We start from the raw sequence: 6,317 nt of genomic DNA on the forward strand, positions 1-6,317 counted from the left end.
TTCAGTATGACCAGTATATGGCTGGTCGTAACCGCCACAACGTGGAGCTGCTACGCCAGTAGCTTACTTTTCGCTTCGAGCTAAATTGACCAATCATGTTAGATCTTTTCATTACGCTGGAGACAGTGGATGCATCCTCGCTCCAGAGAGAAAAACTCTTGCCAAAATTAATGTTTACTATGGGGATTTTAAATGAATCGATTGTAAATAAACCACGACCAGCTGTACAGGATCAATACCATTGTTTGATTAGTGTATAGTCAATGTTACCTTGCATGCATGTGTCATGTGTGTGGCGTGTTTGTTTGTTTGTTTGTCTACTGTGTCAGGCCAGGATCACTGACACCCACGGTACTGATACTGTCATACTATCACGGTGATCATATTGTTGAATGTTGTTGACTTTAAAATAATCATGATGCAGTCATGTCTACAGTAGAATTCACCACGACCTTTGAAGGACTTAAACCCCATTAAAAGCTATTAAACCAAGATAACACTCAATGAAAACAGCTCAACTATGTTACATCAGATCTTCTCTGGTTAAATACACACTGCACTTGTGTCTGTTTTACCTGTGCAATGAGCAATGAGCTGGTATTAGAGTTTCAGTTGGGTGAACGATTATAAAGCTTAACGCAAGGTAACAATACTGTGGGCTTTTGTTTACTTAAATGAGACAATAGTCTGCTTATTGTTAACCAGCGTTCTTGAAAATGAGAAGCTTAATGACTTAACACGGTTTAGAAATAATTTCTTCATATTTTTTGGTGTTATCTGTCGCTTATATCCTTCCTAAAACACTAAAGTACCAATATTTCCAAACACCTAAATTAGCTAAAAATTTAGGACATGTTACAAAACTATATTTTCTAGAATTTCAGAGAATACTTTAAATATTGGCGGTTATTTTTTACACAGTGACGCCAACTAGGCAATGGCCTATACTTCTAACATACACTATTTGTAGAGGTCACGCGTCAATGGTGAGCGCACTGAGTATTGTGTATAGGAAAACGGACAGTAACTACAGTATGTATGGCCTACTACTAGTATATAAAGTAAATCCGAACTGGTTTGCAGTTTGCTGAAGGTCGAATTCCGCAGGGACAGGGGCGTAGCAAGAGCACCGGGGGCCCATGGACAAGGAGCAGTATGGGCCCTTTGAACCAGGGCGGGATTTAGCCTACCTTATGGAGGCCCCGAACTCACGTGCAGAGGAAAGCATGTACACACAAGACAGTGGCCAAGTTTTGGTTCAACTAAAGGGGGACTAAGGGAGACTAACATATTTTGTTCAATTCAATTTTAGACTATTTTGGCCCCAGATCAACATGAATTTTGCTACTTGTATTTGCGCGAAGCGCGGAAAATTTTACAATTTTACCCTATTTTGACCACAAAACGTGTTGTTATTGGGGTTAAAAGAAAGATACATAGAGCAAATTTTGGGGGCCCTGGACCCGGGTCCATCTGGCCCAATGGTATAAAAAAAACCCTATTAGCCCTTATTTAATTCTCGCTTTTGTGCTCGGGGCCCTGAACCTCGGGGCCCATGGACTTCGGCCCACCCTGTCCCCCGCTTGCTGGCGCCTGCGCAGGGACACCGCGCAAGTTATACAAATTAGCTCCCGGCGATACACTGCAGATCGCAGAACTGTGTGCATAGTTTACCACCACTCTGCCTAGCTATATAGTTATGTACAATACTGTATGAGTTTCTTATGAGTGCAAGTCCATCTTAATAATAAGTCAGTTCGTACTTTTCATAAACTACTTTTTGAATCATAACTTTCGTGACCGAGGATATCTTTCAACTACGTGACGCTCGCCTGGCAAATTCTTAATGAATAAATTCGCTTCACGTAATGAGTAAGTCGTACTTAATTGGTCAGTTTTACCTCCGAGTAATGAAAAACTCTAACATGATCATGATTGGTCAATTTGGCTCCACGGAGCAAAAAGTCAGCTACGTAGCAGCTCCACGCTAGGCGGTTCTTATGCCTACCATATCAGTATCCCATATGATATTTCTATTGCAAGAAAATTTTATTTGTTGTCAGGTTTTATCTTAAATACACTAACTGGAAATTAAATACACTAATTAGTGAGGACCGGTATTTTGCTGTGGATATGTTTAACTGCAATTTGCGGGTAAAAATTTGAAATCCTGGGTAAAAATTGTGATCATATTCAACTCTTTGAGAAAATAATAATATAAAGGAATGCATGTAAAATCCAGCTGCAATACAATGTACATTATTGACACACTACCACTCTCTTTATCTACGGCAATAATAGAATATCGATTTCAATCGAATTGAACACATTGCTCAGTTTTGAGTTTGTAGTTGACTACTAAGCGACCTAAGCGATCGATTGCTAGCCAATCAGATAGAACTCCTTTTCTTATGCGTTAGTGAAATACCACTCGCCTGTCAGCTCACCAACGGAGTATTAAATTTATATTTATCGTATAGGACGTCGACACTGTGTCCCGCTGGATTGAGTAAATTTCAGTTTTTTACAATTATGTGCACAATATTACCGACATATCATTCATGGCAAAAATATCTAGGTCTGCAATTGCCATCATCATTTTTCGTGTAAAATACATACATACAAATGTACACCCTGCTAATTTCTGTTCTTTTTTACATGTACATTTTTTTTAAAGATATATAACATTGGATTTGTGCATATTTGTTTATCTTTTTTAATTTAGGTTGACAATAGGTTCTTTTTGCATGCTGCCTTGTGTGAATTTGGTGAAAACCATAGAAATAACAATATACTGTATACAGTCACACAGAGCACTCAGCAGTTTAAAAGAGAACAATGATATCCTATCACGCATGGCCGAATTGTATTTTTTGTCAAGTCATATGTTGCTCAATCTATAAAAACAAGAATTTCCCACATATCGCTAGTATAGTAAATGAAGTGTAAAAATACATGTTAAATTACCTCAATTGGTGTGTAAGTCCAATCCAACCAAAGTAAATCCTTGATTTTCCTTCAAACAGTGAATTGTTTCCACTCAAATTCAATTTAATATGATACGGTTAGAAAAACACATACGCCATATTTCATACATTGTACAGTGTTGCTACAATGTAGCCAATTCGCGATGTGTGGTGCAAAAGTACAACTTGGGTGTTTTTTCCACAATAATGGCAATATTGTGGAAATTTCTAGATTGCCAATGCAATGTGGACTACATGGATTAATAGTACTAAATGCGAACGCACCCAACGACATGTACACTTACCACCAGGTTACCACAATGAATTGAGATATGATTGGGCAAGTTGCCAAGGTACAAAGTACAAAGCAATTTAAGCCAAGAAATGTCTTTAAAAAAGACAATGCCTCCAAGATACCAGTGGGCACCTTTTGTTATTAGTTAAGGAGACACTTATAATGCTAGCTTTAAGGTAACGCTATTGGATATAGATTTTTGTCTGATTGAAATATGTGAGCCCATTCTCTCCTGATTACAAGACTGAAAATTTTATTTTAATCGGATATTCGGTTACCAAAATATGGCCTGTCAAAATGGCACGTAACCAAGAAGTTGGCAACAACTTTCTTTTATTTTTGTTTTGCAATGTTGTCAGGTATCCCTTATTTTCTAATTATATATGCAAGAATTATACAAAGTAAAATGTTCAGATCGGCTACAAAATAAGATATAAAACCCATGGATGCCTTTGGCAAATTTCCATTTGCATATTAATTAATTAGGGCCCTAATCAACTTTTCTAATAAGTGGCCCTAATTAATTATGCAAATTGAAATTTGCCAAAACGCAACCGTAATTTTGTAGTAGTATGTGTTCTAACCATGTACCATGCCTCAGTGCCATAGCTCTTTTAATTGTATCTGATTATCTGAAATCTTTACTTTGCATAATTCATGCATGTAATTAGAAAATCATCTGGCAACTGGACTTGTCAAAAATATAGAAAATAAAACGAAACTTGTTGCCAATTTTTTTTTTTTTTTTCGCGCCATTTTGACAGGCCATATCTCAAGAACCGAATGTAATCTACAGGGCATAAGCTTTAACATACTATAGTATTATTTAAATAGAAAGAAAATCTAAATGTGTACATTAGCCAATAGGGCCACGGTCACCTAAAGCCATCTTGCAATCTTGCAGATAATTCTGATGTATGAAATAAGACCTTCAAACTTTCAGATATGAAGAGTTCCAGATGCAGGCAGCCGTTTCTGTTTTTTAAATATAGGCCTAAGTTGTATCAAGAGTCATTTCTTGTGGATTTTTTGACTGAAAATTACGATTGTAACGTTTCAGAGTAACAAGTTTTCGTATCAGATTCTTTTATGCTTGTTTATTATATTTTGTATTCAGGACTAAAATAATATTAATATTATTATATTTAGGGGGGTCTTTTCATAGGCCATTACTTTTTTGTATGTGTAATTGAATAAAAAATCAAAAACATTGTTTTGTTTTCTTTCCTTCATTTGTGCTTTGTTTTGCATCGAAAGGGCCAATATCAACACCTTGTTTGTAAGAAGTATTGTGTGGGGAAAGATGATTCTTGCATTTTATTTTTATTTTTATCTTAACAAACAAAAAGCAAATTTCTCAGTCATAGTCTTGAAACGGTCATGGGTATGCATGCAAAAATATTGCAACAGTAGGGCCTACTCAGTAGAATGTAAAAAACTGACATACATACCACCAACATGACCAACCACGCATGGGAATTGGGGAAGCAAATAGGCCTACTTTAAAACGAATTATATCAACGCAATAAAATTGCAATACTTTAGTAGGCCTACATGTATTTGAACAGCAATGAAGCCGGCCATAGGCGCGGCTAGGCGTATCATACCATGACATGTGTGTACGTTGAACACGGCACAGCACATACATCTCGTATGCAGAGAAATCAAATAGCTAGCCGGTCTTTTCAATCCCATCATTTCAGCCTATATGATGTAGACACGCATGCACGATGATTGTGGCCTAGTCGAGCCTAGCCTGCATGCCAGTCGGCCTGCTGACTCACCGCGTATTAAATGGCACAAAAATACCTCAAATTTTGCACAAAACAATCCGTGATGTCAAATTATCACATCCAAAGTGTCGCCATGAACGTCAGCTTCAACTTCTCCAGCCAAAGTTTTTCCATTGATAATCAGATTTCATGTAATCATGAAATTAAACCTTGTTTAATGTGTATTCCCATTGCCACACACAGCATAACAGTTGTCCGACTATTTCTACGATAAGTTGCTGATGTGATGAGGTACACCCTATATTAAATACCGAATTAAAAATACTAGTTTGCGTCTGACGTCATGACAAAGGCGCGCCGTGATTGGTTGCTGACCTGCGCAGTATGGCATTTTTTGGTCTGGTTGACAGGACGGCATACGCAAGCTAGTCTTTTAATTCGGTCTTCAATTATACAACATATGAGTTTGAAAAATTCTAATGCATAATTCATGAGCTTGATAGACTCGCACCATTGGCGCCACGTGCTAGGCGTTTCTAGAATCCCTATAGAATAAGATTAATTTTAATGCTAATTTATTGCACATGCTGAGGAAGCGTGATTACCTTTTTGAACATTCGGAAATGGCGATAGGCGAATTTATGTATGGCGCAAAGAGGTGGGGATATATATTGGGCTCTCGATATTGGGCGGAAATTAGAGTACTTGTCAGAATATAAATTTGTACAATCGGCCTACATGCCGCGCAATGTGCGGCATTTTAGGTGTAAATTTGAAAGCAAACTACCTCCTGCGGAGGCAGAAAAATCTGTGTCATTGCATGTTTCGAGTTCAATAATTCAATAATAATAATAATAATAATAATAACAATAATAACAATAATAATAATCTTACTATAAATAGGGAAATGTATGTATCTATCTATGTATCTATGTATCTATGTATCTATGTATGCCTATAAAGGCTCCGTCAGTTTCGATCCAAATGTCGCCAAATTCATACGGGAGATCGATGAATATACGGGAACGTGTTTAAACTTTATTTGGTTGAAAACGGTCAAGAATTGGCTGCAAAAACAGTGAAAATATGGGTAAAAACGGGTTTTTTGTTATGAAAATCCTTTGCCAGACTACGCGTCACTGCAGCTGGCCGGCAGCGCGTCGGCGCCTCGTGCGTAATGCGCACTACGCCAATGGGCGCGTAAACGGCGCAGAGCCACGCGACTGCGAGCCAGAGACCAGTGGACATGATAATACGGAAAGAAGGAAAAATAAAGGACAAAAAGGTACATGGACGGGTCACGGGATTATGATAACGGGTGAA

The 6,317-nt window shown here is 37.7% G+C and overlaps 1 protein-coding gene across 1 annotated transcript in view; it reads right to left on the reverse strand.

Annotated features, from left to right (window-relative positions):
- Positions 1–3,087, reverse strand: part of LOC140142922 (uncharacterized) — an 85,558-nt gene extending 82,471 nt beyond the window's left edge. The window contains exon 1 of the mRNA XM_072164950.1: positions 2,968–3,087. The gene's annotated coding sequence lies outside the window, so the exon portion shown is untranslated. The remainder of the gene's footprint in view (positions 1–2,967) is intronic.
- Positions 3,088–6,317: the final 3,230 nt, after the last annotated feature.

This window comes from Amphiura filiformis, chromosome 20 (genome assembly GCF_039555335.1).
Source record: "Amphiura filiformis chromosome 20, Afil_fr2py, whole genome shotgun sequence".
In the NCBI taxonomy this organism is placed as follows: Eukaryota; Metazoa; Echinodermata; class Ophiuroidea; order Amphilepidida; family Amphiuridae; genus Amphiura; species Amphiura filiformis.